We start from the raw sequence: 18,476 nt of genomic DNA, 5'->3' as shown, positions 1-18,476 counted from the left end.
GACTCTCCTTAATGTTGATTTGCATTTCTCAAACCTCTGTTAAAATTATGGTATTATCACACTTATTTGTGTACGAATTTCCACTTCAATATAATAATGTACCAGTTTCATAAGGATTCAAAAAAAAAACGAAATCGAGTTTCTTTTGATGTCTCGTTTTTCAACGGCTTCCAATTTATATCCCTGCTATCCCCTATGTCCGGTCCAATGAAATCACTGTACTATGTATTTCTTGAAATGTCTACACTTGGCTCAAGCTCTACCCAGAGTTGTCGTCCTTAACACCCATTTACACAAGGTGCAAGCGAGTGTCAGGAACGACATCTCTGGGTAGATATTACACTTTGCTATGACAAAATGTATAAAGGAACAAGAGGCCCAATGGGCCTGCAACGCTCACCTGGTATTAATCTCACACTTGTAATCTTAAAAGTGGACTTAAATACAGCTACAGGCAGAATATCAGTGTGACCTTGAATGTCAAACAATGACATGAGGTTGAAAGTGGGTCAATGTCATTCATTTGAACAAATTTGATAGCCCTGATTGCTACAGGCCAAATATCAATACCCTGGGCCTTTTGGTTATTGAGAAGTTGTCTGAATATTTTAAGACATTTGACACCTGTGACATTGAAAGTTGGTCAATGTCATTCATTTGAACAAATTTGATAGCCCTGATTGCTACAGGCCAAATATCAATACCCTGGGCCTTTTGGTTATTGAGAAGTCGTCTGAATATTTTAAGACATTTGACACATGTGACATTGAAAGTTGGTCAAGGTCATTCATTTGAACAAACTTGGTAGCCCTTCATCTCAGCATGCTACTGGCCAAATATCATCACCCTGGGCATTTTGGTTATTCAGAAGATGTTTAAAGGTTTTAAACATATTTGACCCCTGTGACCTTGAAAATGGATGAAGGTCATTTATTTGAACAAACTTGGTAGCCCTTCATCCCAGCATGCTACTGGCCAAATATCATCACCTTATGCCTCTTGGTTATTCAGAAGAAGTTATTTAAATGTTTTAACATATTTGACCCCTTGTGACCTTGAATATAAGTCAAGGTCATTTATTTGAACAAACTTGGTACCCCTTCATCCCAGCATGTTACTGGCCAAATATCATCACCGTAAGCCTATCGGTTATTCAAAAGAAGTTGTTGAAAGGTTTTAAACATATTTGACCCCTGTGACCTTGAATATAAACCAATGTAATTTATTTGAACAAACATGGTAGCCCTTTATCCCAGCATGTTACTGGCCAAATTTAGGCACCCTAGGCCTCTTGGTTATTCAGAAGAAGTTGTTGAAATGTTTTAAACATATTTGACCCCTGTGACCTTGAATATAAATCAAGGTCATTTATTTAAACGAACTTGGTAGGCCTTCATCCAGCATGTTACTGGCCAAATATCATCACCCTAAGCCTATCTGTTATTCAAAAGAAGTTGTTGAAAGGATTTAAACATATTTGACCCCTGTGACCTAGAATATAAGTCTAGGTCATGTATTTGAACAAATTTGTTAACCCTTCATCCCAGCATGTTACCGGCCAAATTTAAGCACCCTAGGCCTATTGGTTATTCAGAAGAAGTTGTTGAAATGTTTTAAACATATTTGACCCCTGTGACCTTGAATATAAATCAAGGTCATTTATTTAAACGAACTTGGTAGGCCTTCATCCAGCATGTTACTGGCCAAATATCATCACCCTAAGCCTATCTGTTATTCAGAAGAAGTTGTTGAAAGGATTTAAACATATTTGACCCCTGTGACCTAGAATATAAGTCTAGGTCATGTATTTGAACAAATTTGGTAACCCTTCATCCCAGCATGTTACCGGCCAAATTTAAGCACCCTAGGCCTATTGGTTATTCAGAAGAAGTTGTTTAAATGTTTTAAATATATTTGACCCCTGTGACCTAGAATATAAGTCTAGGTCATGTTTTTGAACAAACTTGGTAGCCCTTTATCCCAGCATGTTACAGGCCAAATATCATCACCCTAGGCCTCTTGGTTATTCAGAAGAAGTTGTTGAAAGGTTTTAAACATATTTGACCCTTGTGACCTTGAATATAAATCAAGGTCATTTGTTTGAACAAAATTGGTAGCCCTTTATCCCAGCATGTTACTGGCCAAATATCATCACCCTATGCCTCTTGGTTATTCAGAAGAAGTTGTTTAAAGAATTTAACATATTTGACCCCTTTGACCTTGAAAATGGATGAAGGTCATTTATTTGAAAACTTGGTAGCCCTTCATACCAGCATGCTTCTGGCCAAATATCATCACCCTAGGCCTATCGGTTATTCAGAAGAAGTTGTTGAAAGGTTTTAAACATATTTGACCCCTGTGACCTTGAAAATGGATGAAGGTCATTTATTTGAACAAACTTGGTAGCCCTTCATCCCATAATGCTTCTTGCCAAATATCATCACCCTAGGCCTTTTGGTTACTGAGAAGAAGTTGTTTAAAGTAAAATGTTGACGATGGACGATGGATGCCGCACCATGCCATGATATAAGCTCACTTGGCCCTTCGGGCCAGGTGAGCTAACAAATTAAAGTTAATCTTGAATTTAGACAGCTCAAGATTTTTATCAATATTTCTCAGATTAGCCCAATTTTCCTGAGCCCCGACATCAGACTTAGATATTTTGACAGACATCTATCTTTAACAAGAGGGCCATGGGCCTTAACGGTCACCTGAGTCCTACAGTATTTATTTTTGCTGTTGAAATATGTACCAATTTGAGTAAAAAATAGTTTAGTATAACGTTAATTTAACTTTGTTCAGTTCAATCGGCCTAGCAGAACTTGACTTTAAGTTTGATATTGTTTTTCAAAATGGCGGCTGTGGTGGCCATCTTGGATTTCTGATCGACCCGAAAAATAACAACACTTTGTCAGGACCATGATTCGATCATTCCTACATAGATTCAGTTCAATCGGCCTAGCAGAACTTGACTTTAAGTTTGAAATAGTTTTTCAAAATGGCGGCCATATTGGATTTCTGATTGACCTGAAAAATAACAACACATTGTCAGGATCATGAGTCGATCATTCTTAACAACTTTCAGTTCAATCGGCCAAGTAGAACTTGACTTTAAGTTTGAAATAGGTATTTTCAAAATGGCGTCCGTGGTGGCCATATTGGATTTCTGATCGCCCCGAAAAATAACAGCACTTTGTCAGGACCATGATTCGATCATTCCTACATAGTTTCAGTTCAATCGGCCTAGCAGAACTTGACTTTGATTTTGAAATACTTTTCAAAATGGCGGCTGTGGCGGCCCTATTGGATTTCTGATCGACCCGAAAAATAACAACACTTTGTCAGGACCATGAGTCGATCATTCCTACAAAGTTTCAGTTCAATCGGCCTAGCAGAACTTGACTTTGATTTTGAAATACTTTTCAAAATGGCGGCTGTGGCGGCCATATTGGATTTCTGATCGACCCGAAAAATAACAACACATTGTCAGGATCATGAGTCGATCATTCTTAACAACTTTCAGTTCAATCGGCCCAGCAGAACTTGACTTTAAGTTTGAAATAGTTTTTCAAAATGGCGGCCATATTGGATTTTTGATTGACCTAAAAAATAACAATACTTTGTCAGGACCATGAGCTGATCATTCCTACAAACTTTCAGTTCAATCGGCCTAGCAGAACTTGACTTTAAGTTTGAAATAGGTTTTCAAAATGGCGGCCGTGGCGGCCATATTGGATTTCTGATTGACCTAAAAAATAACAATACTTTGTCAGGACCATGAGTCAATTATTCCTACCAATTTTCAGTTCAATCAGCCAAGCAGAACTTGACTTTAAGTTTGAAATGTAAAATGTTAACGGACGTCGGATGACGACGGATAGCAATAGGTCATTTGAGCTAATTAAAGCTCAGGTGACCTAAAAATGTCACCAAGTCTAGTCTTAATGCCAAAGGAAACTCATGTCTACCGACAGATCTTACCATAATTTAATATGAAGGTTCCTCTTAGTCTTTAATTGTGCATTTTTTTTCCATATTGAAACTGATTGGAGAAACAAGATGGCCACTAGGCAGCTATCTTTGATTTAGACATTTCAGGTTTGTTATCACTATTTTTTCCCAATATCTTTGTCAAATTTCATACAAGTAGTTGTGCATATTTCATAAAGAGACTGATCAGAGAAACAAGATTGTCACCAGACAGCTCAGATTTCTTGTTGGTTTTCCTTTGTCTGCATGCAGTTATGTAGGTTAAATTTGCGACTATGAACGCCGCCATCTTGGATTTTACAGTTCAAGTTGGTTATAGTGCTATTTCTCAAGAAATACTTGACAGATATTTGATATATACAGTGCAGTGACAATAAATCTAAACTGTTTAAATCAAAGATGGCTGCCTGGCAACCACCTTATTTTCCTGATCAGTCTCAAACTACAGACCAAGGGGAAACTTTCATATTAAAATCCTCTAATATAATGTATTGTGTGTTGTCCAAAACAGTTGGTAACTAGTTGTTCAGTAGAAATTCTGAAGCAAAATTGAAGAATTACTGAATAAATTAACAAGAGATCCCAGAGGGATCTTGGCGCCCACCTTTGTACCATATTCATTAGTTCTTTGTTAGTTCCATCTTTTCTCTTCTTTCCTCTAATCTGTTTGATTGAGTCATGTTAACAGTAAATGCACTTTGAGGTAACTTTTGATCTAAACTAAATACTGATGTGTATGAAAGCCAACCTTCAAAGTGAGTTTGTCATTTCACATATTTACTAGTACAGTACGTAATGTGAAAGAAATAGAATCGATCATTGAAATATGAGAAAGATCTGTTTAGTTCTTCTTTTAATCCATTTTGTTTTTATGATCAGTCTCAAAATATAACATGCACAACGAGGGTTCAAGGGGAACCTACATATAAAATTTGAGAAAGATCCCTCTGGTACTTCTCGAGAAATACTGATAACACAAATTGTTTAAGGACGGACGACGGACGGACCACGGATGCAGGGTGATTTGAACTTAACTATACATGTATTCTTGAAGTACCCATGTATTCACTATTATAGAGAACAATTTACCAGAATCCTGGTAAGCGTTATGATGTCACAAAACGAAAGCACTGGGTTTGACCAGACTCTCTGTTAGGCGTAGCTTGCGCAGGCAACACTAGGAACCAATGGGAACTTACATATATAAATTTGAGAAAGATCCCTCTGGTACTTTCTAAGAAATAGTAATAACAAACCTTCACTATCAAAATCCAAGATGGCTGCCTGTTGGCCATGTTGTTTATCCGATCAGTATCAAAATTTGCCCTGCACAGTTAGGGACCAAGGGGAACCTACATATGAAATTTGAAAAATACCTCTGGTACTTCTTGAGAAATACCGATAACAAGAAGGACGACAGACAACGGACTGACGGACCACGGACGCAGTGTGATTTGAATAGCCAACCATTACCTCTATTTCCGCTATTGGGCCCGCCCCTCAGGCCCCTGGGGGGGCTAGACCCACGGTTTATACAACTTGGTTTCCTTTCACCCAAGGATGCTTCAGACCGAATACATTATGTATGGAACAAATCCTTTCATTCCTACATGAGAAGAAGGATTTTAAAGAATTTGCAATGTTTCCCCTATTGGGACCCGCCCCTAAGGCTCCTGGGGGGCCAGACCCACTGTTTATATAAAATTGTTCCCCTTTTAAGTTTACCCAAGGATGCTCCACACCAAATATGGAACAAATCCTTTCATTCCTACAGAAGAAGCATTTTAAAGAATTTGCTATATTTCCCCTATTGGGCCCACCCCTCAGGCCCCTGGGAGGCCAGACCCACGGTTTATACAAAATTGGTTCCCCTTCACCCAAGGATGCTTCAGACCAAATATGGAACAAATCATTTCATTCCTACAGAAGAAGAAGGATTTTAAAGAATTTGTTATATTTCCCCTATTGGGCCCCACCCCTCAGCCCCCAGGGGGGCCAGACCCACCATTTATACAAAATTTGTTCCCCTTCCCCCAAAGATGCTTCTGACCAAATTTGGTCAAAATCTACTTGGCCGTTTAGGACAAGTAGTGTTTTAAAGGAAAAGTTGACGGACGACGGACCAGGTGAGCTAAAAATTGATAGTCTGCATTATTTTTAAGTCCTGTTTCAATAATACCAAAACATCCACCAAAATCATACTCAGGAACGTTCTATTTTCTTATTTACTAAGTGTTCCCAAATTGTTTTGAAAGATAAAAGGCAAAAAATTAACAAAGATGAACAAGAGGCTCTTTTATTACTTTCACACTAATTCACATTTCTTACACAAGTCTGAATGCCAAAATTTCAATAGTCCCAGAAGTATCTTGTTCAGTCTAAGTAGTAAAACTAAATGTCCAGAAGAAGCCATCGGGCAACTATTGCACCATATCCTCTGTGATGGTCTTGAAGGCTGAAAACAGTATAATATAATCAAGGTTAGCATGGGCTCACATAGATATACCCTCTATAATGGCCAGGTGTGACCTTGAACCCTTTCAAAATGACATGATCAAAATCTAATCAGGTGAAGAACTCATTATTTTCAGACTATGGAGTAAATAAAGTCAATCCTTTATGATTTTCATGAGATAAACAAGCTTTTTTTTTTACTTCAAAGGTCGTCAGGTGTGACCTTTGACCCTTTAACATTGACTGATTAGTGATGAACATCAAAGTTTTTATCATACAACAGTGTAAATATAAATATTAAATTAATCTGTACAGGGGATCACAAGATATCTTAACATGAGCTTTTTACTGCTGACAGTTGCATTGAGAGAGCAATTACTATATACATAATGAATACCCTCTATTCTTAAAGAGGGTTGCACAAAAACTGTCATCGTACATCAGTAATAATTAATATACAAGTAAAACAAAGCACAGTAGTATCCTGATAATGTAACAATCTTAATAACCAGCAAAAAGTGGCTGTATTGCAAGACAACATGTTTACAAAGACCAGAAAAACAACACAGATTTGTTTTCCTGGGTAGCTGGACAAGCAAATTAGAAATGGCCTGCTGCTTTAGTGAAGACGTAACTGTTACAGATACGCGACACTTTTTAATAAAGAGATATTTAAGAAATAATCAACACATTTGATATATACCTGTTTTATGGGAGACTATATTATATAATAAGGGTGAGAAAAGATAGAAAAAATAATTAATTGTTAATTATTTTTTCAACATTACGAATACAGAATATGACACTTACGTTTGTTTCTTTTATAAATATCCTCTCTCTTATGCAGATAACCATATCCAATAGGACTCTTCACTGAAAAATTAAAAAAAAGTTCAGTGCTATAAATATAGCATATAAACATTTCAAAGGAGGACTTGTGTGACAAAGTGTACATCCCTATACATTCCTGTTAAGATTAAGTAATGAGATCTGTGGTTTCACTGGTTTGGATACAATTTGTTATAAGTGATGATGCTGCTGTTGAGGCCCAGCTAGATATAAGTGATCTGTGATAAGATCTGAACCATATATGGATCAATCGAGACCTCTAAATTTAAAGAAAGAGGCCCAGGGACCTGAAAAGCTTACTGTTCTTCATGAAAAATACCAGGTATATATTTACTTAGTATATGGCCAACGCATATCTATCAGAAGAACAAAAATAAACAGGAAAAGAAATATTGTAATGAAAGACTTAAACAAATGACATTTTCCCCACAACAGGCCTAAAACTTTATAAGCCTAAAATGATATGTGGGTTATAATTATTGTACTCTAATTTTACTACTACATGTATATCATATATATGCCTCAAACCTATGCACTCTGTCAATCTATCACTCCTCACAGAAGAATGCTCTATACCAAATAAGGTCAAAATACAATCTGTTAATTAGTTCAAAGATAGATTACATCACATTTAACTGAAGGGGTTGGATTTTAAAGATTTACTGCTGTTGGACCCTGCCATCCGTCTGTACATCCCAAGAGGGCCAGACACTGTACTTGTACAAAATTGTCTCCATATATACGGGTCATAACCTGTATTTATACACAGTCATGTTCACCTGGTATACAGGGATCTATAGTATGAAATACAGTTAAAATCCCTTCACTCATAGCTATATATAGTGAGCAGGTAGGATTTAAAGACATGCCCATACCTTTCCCAAAATTTGGTTTACACAGAAATAGTTTAGTTATCATCCTAAACACATATATGTATTGGACACATGGAGACCCAGACTAAGAAAGAAACGACTACATGTATATATCTGCTCCCAAAACAAATGTTTTTTGTTTGTTTTTTATTGGAGGGGGGGGGGGGCATAAAAAGATGAAATAGCCATTTCCCCCAATTTTACGAAATTCCTGTTATTCTGATTTCATGTGAGATTTTATGGCATTTTCCCCTACCTCTTGACATGCTACTCCGTCTATTGGTAGTACTTAATACATATATATATTTCACATCCTGTTGTCACCGATAAGCAACCAAGTTCTTAAAGTGTGGTGCACTTTCTAAGGCCTTGTAACACCTATACTTCCTTATAACTATTTTATGACATTTAATCCATGACCAATGGTATTTCATATAATCCCTGATCCTAAATATTAAAATCACCCCATCTTTAAAGACTCTATCCAGTTTAGAATTTGTGATCCTGAACACATTTTTTTTGGTCCTATATATAAACTCCTTATATTGAAGCAAAAGTGGAAATTATTAGTCGGATAACTGTTACATGTATGTCTTTATAAACTGTAGCTGTACATATTATATATAAATAACCTGTGTACATACTTACCAACACTTTCTATCTTATAGTAAGACCATACTAAAAATGGCACGCAAGTGAAAAGACCCATTCGTAATAAGGAAGAATTGTTGAGATAGTGAGCATTAGGAAACCACCGAATCTTCCCCAACACACTGTATGGGTACAGCATTCTCAGTTTGCTGAAATAAATGATTTAAAAGATTAAATTTCCATTTGCTCTGCATTGCCACAATATAACCTTACCAAACAAAATAGAAAGATATCAAATCATAATTCTCACATGATTCCCATTGGTGTAGTGATATGAAGAACATGTGCGTGGCGTCGTGACTAAATTATGTTGTTTTGACCAACATCACTGTATAAAGTGTATTATAGACGTCAAGAAAAAATGTCGCAATATGCATTCCTTGTGGTAACCCATCCGTGCTACCGGATAAAACAAGAGGTCCAGAGGGCCTGTATCGCTTACCTGCATATGTTTAAAATAATTGGTATGAAGTTAAGATATAGCACTCCATGGTAGGTGCTGTAAGTAAATTTCAGGAAGATCCATCCAGTACTTAGCGAGAACAAACTTCAAACAGAGCCCCACCCCTATGCCCCTAGGGGGGGGTCATACCCACCGTTTATACAAAATTGAGTCCCCTTGGCCCAAGGATGCTCTAGACTAAATGAGGATAAAATCCCTTAATCCCGATGGTCGAAGAAAGATTTTAAAGGTTTTACTATATTTCTCCTATCGGGATCCGCCCTTCTGTCCCCTGGGAGACCACACCGACTGCTTATACAAAAGTGAGTCCCCTTGGCCCAAGGATGCTACAGACTAAATTAGGATATAATCCCTTAATCCCTATGGTAGAAGAAGGATTTTAAAGGTTTTACCTCTATTTCCCTTATTGGGCCCCACCTCTCTGCCTCCAGGGGGGTTATAGACACACCGTTTATACAAAATTGGTTCCCCTTCACCTAAGAATACTTCAGACCAAATCCTTTCATTCCTACAGAATGAGAAGGATTTTAAAGAATTTGCTATGTTTCTTCTATTGGGCCCCGCCCCTCAGGCCCCTGGGGGACCAGACCCACGGTTTATACGAAATTGGTTCCCCTTTACCCAAGGATGATTCAGACTTGATATGGAACAAATCCTTTCATACCTACAGAAAAAGAAGGATTCTAAAGAATTTGCTATATTTCCCCTATTGGGCCTCCCTCCTCAGCCCCAGGGGGGGGGGGGGGGGGGGGCNCAGACCCACCATTTATACAAAATTTGTTCCATTTTCCCAAAAGATGCTTCTGACTAAATTTGGTCAATATCTACTGGGCCGTTCAGGACAAGTAGCGTTTTAAAGGAAAAGTTGACGGACGGACGCTCACCATGGCATAAGCTCACTTGCCCTTTGGGCAGGTGAGCTAAAAATTGCTGTTTCCCATATTGGGCCCCGCCCCTCAGGGGCCAGACCCACCGTTTATACAAAATTGGTTCCCCTTCACCAAAGGATGCTTACAGACCAAATTCTATCATTCCTACAGAAGAAGAGGGATTTAAAAGAATTTGCTATATTTCCCCTATTGAGCAACCGCCCCTCAGCCCCCAAAGGGACCAGACCCATCATTTATACAAAATTTGTTCCCCTTCCCCCAAGGATGCTTCTGTTTACGACAAGGTAAAATAACATTTTGCTAAAAAATGTTAACTGAAACTTAAAAACTTTATGTATAACTTTACCGGAAGTATTGCATCTATTTAAGGTACTTTCCCACATGCAAATAAAGTTTATTTTTGCATTTGTATTATGTTTCATGACTGAATAAATGCGACTTGGACAATCAATTTGAAAAGGTTAAGATTTAAGTTATTTTGGCTATTTTTAGTAACAAATCCATACCCCTAGTATTGGCGTATTTTAGGCGAGTTTAGTGGTTTCCCCGACCTGTTCAAAGCCTGTCAATTTTCACCGTTACGTGACTGCAAGAGTCTTTTGATGTACATCAAAGGATCGAACTAGTCTTCTTGTCTTATCAACAAGGTGGCGCTCACTGAGCCTTCAATTTTGCTATGACATATTCCAGGGGTGTAAGAGAGCGGAAAACAGGATGTATATCCTTATGCTCAAGGAAACTGGTCGGAAACTCGACTTTCCGAAATTTCGCATTTTTATAAAGGATAACTGAAGTGCATTCAAGCATTACGTACATTAACGAATGCGGGATAATAACGCAAAGTTGTGCCGGTCTCGTGCCCTTGGTTTGCTAGTTCAGTAGTTGTGGAACAATACATGCAATAAACGCCTGGAAGAGTTATGGGTTAAAACAACGGCACATACTGTTGCATCTTCCTCTCACAAGGTTTATGGCAAGAATAATGAAATATTATACTTACGGGTTAAGTTTATCCATGGTTATATTGTTCTTAGCTGGCCAGTGTGCAACCACGACTTTCTGTCAGAGCGACCTATGGCGACCTTGACGATTACGTTCGAGCGCGTTTGATTAGGTGTATTTAACGTACCTACAGACATAAATTTTTATAATTATATTTTAACCATGAGTTTCTTTGCAGTGGTCATTTAATATATACGATATTATTTCTATGTATATGAATATTAAACAAAATCCTGCAAATGATATAAGTAACTAGGAAATCAGAATATCATAATCTGTATGTGACAAATCGAACACGCCAAAATTGTTGAATACAAATTACGAAATACTCCAACTAAGTACATGCGGAATAAAATATCTCGTTCAACCGGATATTCCACACTTATTCTGTAAGCACAAACATGTTTTTATGTTACCTGAGCTTTGCTCAAGTGACCTATTCCAATCGCTTTTCGTCCGTCGTCGTCCGTCGTCCGTTGTGCGTCGTGCGTAAACTTTTACATTTTCAACTTCTTCTCAAGAACCAGTGGATGGATTTTTTTCAAACTTGGTCAGAATCATCCTTGGTAGATGAGGCTTCAAAATTGTAAAATTGGGATTCCTACCCCGACCCCTAGGGCCAGGGCGGGGCCCCAAAGGGAAAATTATCCAATATTTCAAAAATCTTCTTCTCCANTGTGAGAATTGGAAACTAACGGTAAACACACAGAAGACAAAAATTGTCATCTTTTCTAAACGAAAGAATACTAACAGATATCGATTTCTATTACAGGATAATGAGCTAGACATTCAAGATTCTTTTCCATACTTAGGTGTTCTATTTTACTATAATGGGAGGTTTGTAGTGGCAAAAAAGCAATTAGCGGAACAGGCCCAAAAAGCACTATATGCCGTATATAAGAAAATAAGAAATGTTTCGTTACCCATTGATTTACAATTCAAATTGTTTGACTCGCTAGTTGCTCCAATTTTGCTATACTCATCAGAAATATGGGGCCATGAGGATGTTAGTATACTTGAAAAAATACACCTCCAATTCTGTAAACGAATTCTTGGTCTACGCAGAAATACTTGTAATTTTATGGTATATGGAGAAACGGGCAGATACCCTATTGAGGTTGATGTCAAATTAAGAATGATTAAATTTTGGTATACACTTACCTCGAGTGAAAATAAGTTGTCTAGTCGAATGTACAAATTGATGTACTCATTACATGAAAATGGACAAATCGAGTTTAAATGGTTGAACTATGTTAAACATATCCTGGATAGCGTAGGTCTAAGCTATGTTTGGATCCATCAAAAAACCTGTCTGCCCGATATTACTTATTTAAAAGCTGCAATTATACATAAATTACACGATCAGTTTATTCAATCCTGGTTTAATAAAATTGACACCTCATCCAGAGGACGATTATACTCTACATTTAAATATCGCTTTGGTTTAGAAGACTATTTGATCAGATTAAACGCAAAAGATAGGAAAATTATCTGCAAATTTAGAACTTCAAATATTAAGCTTCCAGTAGAAACAGGAAGATGGGTGGGAATTCAAAGACAGGACAGAATATGCCCACTTTGTAATACTGGTATTGGGGACGAGTATCATTACTTATATACTTGTAATAACGACACTTTAGTCAAAATAAGGGAAAAACATATTCCGGCCTATTTTTATACAAGTCCAAACCAACATAAAATGAAAGGAATGTTCACAATCTTTAATATGAAATTGTTAAAAAGTGTAAGCTTATTTGTTCAAAAATTAACAAAAGTACTTTAGTGTCTCTATTCTTTAAGTTTTTCTTTTGTTTGCTAGTGACATTTTTATAAGTTGAACACTGAATTATTTGTATGTAACTACACGTATATATATTTTTTATGTACTATGCTATGGTATAGAATGTTTGCCTGTCATGCACTCAAACTATGTTATATATACATGACCTCTTGTTACACATATTATGTGTGTCTGAGTGAAATAAAAATCTTGAAATCTTGAAATCTATGATATAACTCAGGTGACCGCTAAGGCCCTTGGGCCTCTTGTTGTTAATTTGCCGTTGTTACCTTTCACTGTTAACACCACTAAATAGACTAAAGCTTTAAAACTTAGAACAATAGGCACAGAAGACCTGTATCGCTCATCTGAATTTTTAACCAACATGGCAAAATATTTCTCATTCTGTCGTCTTCTTCTTACGAGGCTACCAAATGGCACAAATTCCCTGGTCCCAATGACAACTGAAAATAGATAAATGCAATCAACATGGAGTATCAATATATAAAGATTTGACACACATTGCCCATTTTTCGGGTGCACTTCGGCCCACTCTTTCTTTAGACTAACAGTTATACAACGATTGAATTCAATGTGCACTTAGTTAAATGCGGTTAACAATTGTATGTGCGTATATGGTTATAGGGATTGGTAGCCCGAGTTTCCTCAGGCCCTTACACCAGACTTAACCATTTTGACATAAAGGGGGTCCTAGATGTCTACATCTACATTGTGTATATGTCAAAATGTCTAAGTCTGGTGTTAGGGCCAGAGGAAACTCGGGCTACAATGGATGGGGCTAGGCACTTGTAATTGGAAAAATCCTGATATCATCAATGTATTAGTTTTTTTTTATAATTGGTAATTGTGTTACATATGGTTATATTAGGTCTTGTTATGGCATTGAAACTAACTCAGCCCCCAGGGACTGAATTGGACCCAGGCGCCATTCCTGGTAGCATGACTGTGTTTGTCTCTTCATACATGTAAAATCACTCTTAACCCTACAAAATAAACCCCGCCTTTCACCTATCAGCCAATCATATGTCTCCGGGGTCCACATCTTCTATTTGTGTATCATTTGTTCCTCATTGCTCAAGAATGCTCCAGATTGAATTTGGACGGATTCCACATACTTGTACAGAGTGAGACGAATTTTAAAGATATTTACTTGTATTTTCCTTATTGAGCCCGCCTCTCAGTTCCAATGAGGGACACACCCTTTGTTTGATCAACGATGCCTCCTAGACCCTAGAAAGATGACGGAACCGTGAATGTATTGGTCTATAGAAAAAAATATTATACTGACCAATATCCGAACTTCAAATCGCCATCCTTTGCATCAGAAATTTGACCTAGTACGAAGGTTGCTCAATAGATGTGATACAATATTGTAGCAGAGCAATGTAGCAAAATACAAGAGTGGGATCTAATTGTCCGGAATGGGGCCTCAAAAGGGAACAAATCAGGGTCAAAATAAGGACAATACGAACAAAATAAAAGACCATGTCCAGGGATTAAGCTCACTTTCGCTCTCTGCACCCCTGGAATATGTGATATAATTTGCGTTATCTTATGGACGAGACGAGAAGACCAGATTAATCCTTTGATGTACATCAAAAGAATATCGCGGTCTTGTAACGGTAAAGCCAGTAAGGATTAAAAGTCGGGCATCACTCTTCTGTAATCTTCAAAGGACAAGAATTAGTCTAGTGATTGGTCAGGTTTTTTTTTACCTGACACCAATCAAATAGCTAGTCGCGTGCCTTCGATTTTGCTTTGACATATTCCAGGGGTGTAGAGAGCGAAAGAGGTGTTGTCCCTGGAGTATCGAGGATGATAAAAGGAATATCCGAAACCATCCAGGGGATATAAAGCATCAACACATAGGATAGCAGCAGCCGTGAAGCCCGCCAAAACGCGTGATATTCGTAATATCCTTGTACACCCTAATGGACAACTATAGAAAACGTCGCAGAACGATGCGCGTAAAAACAATCCGAAGCAAAAGTTGTGAAGCATCCTACATCGGATAAACAGGAAGGCGATTTGGAGTTCGACTTAGTGAACAGCGGAAGGATACGGAAATCTTAGAGAGAAAGAAATTCAGCAGATCAGAAAAGAAGCAGTCGGAGTCACAGATCAATACATCGGCAATCATAGACCATGCGATAAAACAAACTCGTATTTTTGACTGGCATAACTCAAACGTACTGTAGCGGCAGGTAAAGGAAGCCATCTTGACACGTCGCATCTTACAAGTTCTGAATCGAGATGAGGGGACTCATAGACTCTCGCACATCAATGACCATGTCATAAACAGAGCGTAGCCGAATCGATTTGTCAGTATGATTCGCTTTTTTGTACATGTATAACAGCTAAGAATCGACGTCAAATTGATATTGCCAACTCGTACATAATTTACACCTTTGTGTACATCATCCTCGATACTCCAGGGGTTATGCTTACTTATGCTCTCTGCACGTCGTAGAGATCGTAAGTGAACGTAACCCCTGGTATCGATGATATGTGAACATATGTTTCCCTGGTCTTTTGTTGTATTTTTTTCAATTGGAGAGCCGTTACTCGCGAAAGATTCATGTTGTTGTCCCCCCTTTCAATGTTGATAAACTTTGGCACGTGTTTACTACTATAAACCGCCTTTGAGTAAACGTCTCATTATATCATCTTCGCTAGCCAAGTGTTCGCTTCGTATATATGCAACGGACATCTGATGGCACGAGATGGGAGCCTATATTCACTCTAAACACAATATTGGAATTTACATTGTGAAAATAATCAAAGTTCAGAGGCATGGTTCACGATGTGTTCCCCTTTCAATAATGATCAAATATGAAACGTGTGTTACGACAGGTGTTCTCACACCGACACGTTTTCTAACCTCGGCTCGATTTGCCGTAACAACGTGTCTTCTTCTATGAACCGCCCACGAGGTTAACATCGGGTTATATGGCACCGGACTTCTGACGTCACGAGATTGGACCCTAGAGTTCTCTATGTTTTGACTTGGCACAGTATTGATATTTTTCATATTTAGAGACCAGTGTCCTTTTACACAAGGTCCTATATAAGTTCCAATGTGAATCAAAGTCTCTAGGCGTCCTCCTAGCTAAGTGATCTGCATTTCAAATAACTTTGATGTATTGTTAACAAAAGGCTAAGGGCCACGTAGCTCTCTGACACATCTTATCATAATACTAGACTTTCAGGGAAAACTGTATATTTTGGCGAATAATCAAATGGGTGTTTTCTAATGAATAACTCTACTTTTTTAAAACTGTTTTGTAAATCCCATAGTGCCAACAATATAAAGCCTTTTTGATTAGCTTGTTTATAAAGACATTTCTTATTGTTTCCCGTTAGCGAAGTAGGAGTAGCTTTGCTTTTATTATGACTTTAGTATCGATCCTGGTAAGTCAATAATGCACAGGAGTCGATTAGAACGTCTCGCTCTCCTTGTTTTCATTGTAATTAGGATGTGTATTGACGGCATGTTTCAGTCACGTCAACTATAGATATGCCATGTTTATTCTGGTAACGATTGACCACGGAGTTAGTAATTCAATACCTCACGCTGGTCATACGAGTACTGAACTTGCGGTAAAGTAATATATCTTGAGGCGTAGTAACATTCTTGCACCAAATATTTCCTTACAATACTAGTGTATACGACTTAGTCTCTCTTAACGTATTCAAAGCATGAAACATCTGGCTTTTGGTCAGCCTAGTATGTCATACGCACCTCTGACTACTATAGATACTCTACGGAGTCCGTTTAATCTACATACCTTCATAAATACTGGTATTGTAAGGACATATTTGGTGTTAGGCAAGGAGATGCACTTTAGTCTCACTCCAAAACACAAGAGCAAATGTTTTTTAAGTAAAAGGGCATTGTGGGATAGGTATGAAACTTTCACAATTTAGATATCATCATATAACTAATATATATAACCACGGACTTAGATAATTCTGTGATATAACCTAAGTTGCATGCTTATCCCAAAATGCCTTTTATGTACAATCGGCCCTTATTATTGGAAATAGGCAGAACAATGGTTAAAACAATGAAATTGATTAACTGTAATCTGTTTCCTTGAGGCTAGGAGACTTAAAATTACCAGCAAATCAAACCTCATATATTTAATTAATCATTTTGCAGTAGTTGTGGTGGCAAATGCCTTTTTTTTATTTGTAAATAAACTTTGATAAGTAAAAAAACAAATCAGTACCTGGAACTCACTTCAGCCACAGGTGTTGAGGAAATATCATATGATATATATAGTATACAGTATTAACTATCAATGTCTTATACTTATAGCATATAAAGGATGTCATGCACTTTTTAATTCACTTAAGATTGAGAGATATTTGAAATTTGCCAAGTTTGAGTTGTGTCCGTAAGTCATCACTCAGTATTAAACAAAAGGAAAGTTTGTGATGAATATGCATTTTATGTAAATGTACTCAAATGAGTAAATTTGTAAATTTCAACTCAAAATATATAATAGACAGGAAACTATCGAGGAAACAAGACACTTTTCATCTGTAAATTACCTAAAACAACCCCAATCTAATTAAAACCAGATCTCTTAAAGGGACATCACGTGAAAAGGCGTTTTTTTTTTAATGAATGTATGTATTGTATGCACTTCCACTTATGTTACCTCGCTATCCCCATATTCATAGTCCGTTCCAAATGTCGTGTTTGACCAATTGAATTGCTTGGGAAAGCCCGGCTAAAAATAGCGCCGATAACGTCACCTGATTAGGCAGCAAACACAAGTGGTGCGAGCGAGATGAAACGGTTTACAAAGGGGCCCTCAGAGAGGGGCCGTCAGGCAACTGCAACTTCTTACCGCACTATGAAACCAAGTTATATGATTTCTAATTCCGTATTCAAACTTATTGAACAGTAATTATTCATCATCAGAAGTTAATTGCACACTTGCCAATATTAAGAATTTAAATTTATTTAGCTTTTAACATAAATTTGTTGCCAATAAAATTAAACAAAGGATGGGGCACAAGTTTTTACAATTTATCACAGCCTTCTCCCGTGACCGGTACAGGTGGTACGGGGCTAAACACTCCCTCAACAATGGGACAAACCTTTCTGTAAAAAGGAATATTCACGAGACGAATATCCCTTTTCAAATGTTTACATAAAGTGCATATATGCAATGACAAACTACACGCGAATATAAAAAGGAAACGTTTGTGAATTTATTTATTACATTAAACAACTCAATGTCTTTGGCCATTTTTTTTCTAGACCATGAATATAAATCTATGTATACTCTCTTTCCCACTTTCACTGTCTCCAAACGCTAACATTTAGGAAGTCATATTAACCATCACACACAATAAACTGTATGGCAAAACCACTACGTGTACATGTAGAATATGTGTCAATAAGGAACGTGTTGAGATACTTGATAATTATATTTTTTCAATACTTTACAGAGATTAAAGCATACTTTTAAATGGACCTTTTTATGCTG

Source organism: Mizuhopecten yessoensis, unplaced genomic scaffold (genome assembly GCF_002113885.1).
Source record: "Mizuhopecten yessoensis strain PY_sf001 unplaced genomic scaffold, ASM211388v2 scaffold11133, whole genome shotgun sequence".
NCBI lineage: Eukaryota > Metazoa > Mollusca > Bivalvia > Pectinida > Pectinidae > Mizuhopecten > Mizuhopecten yessoensis.
Note: the sequence above shows the minus strand (reverse complement) of the source record.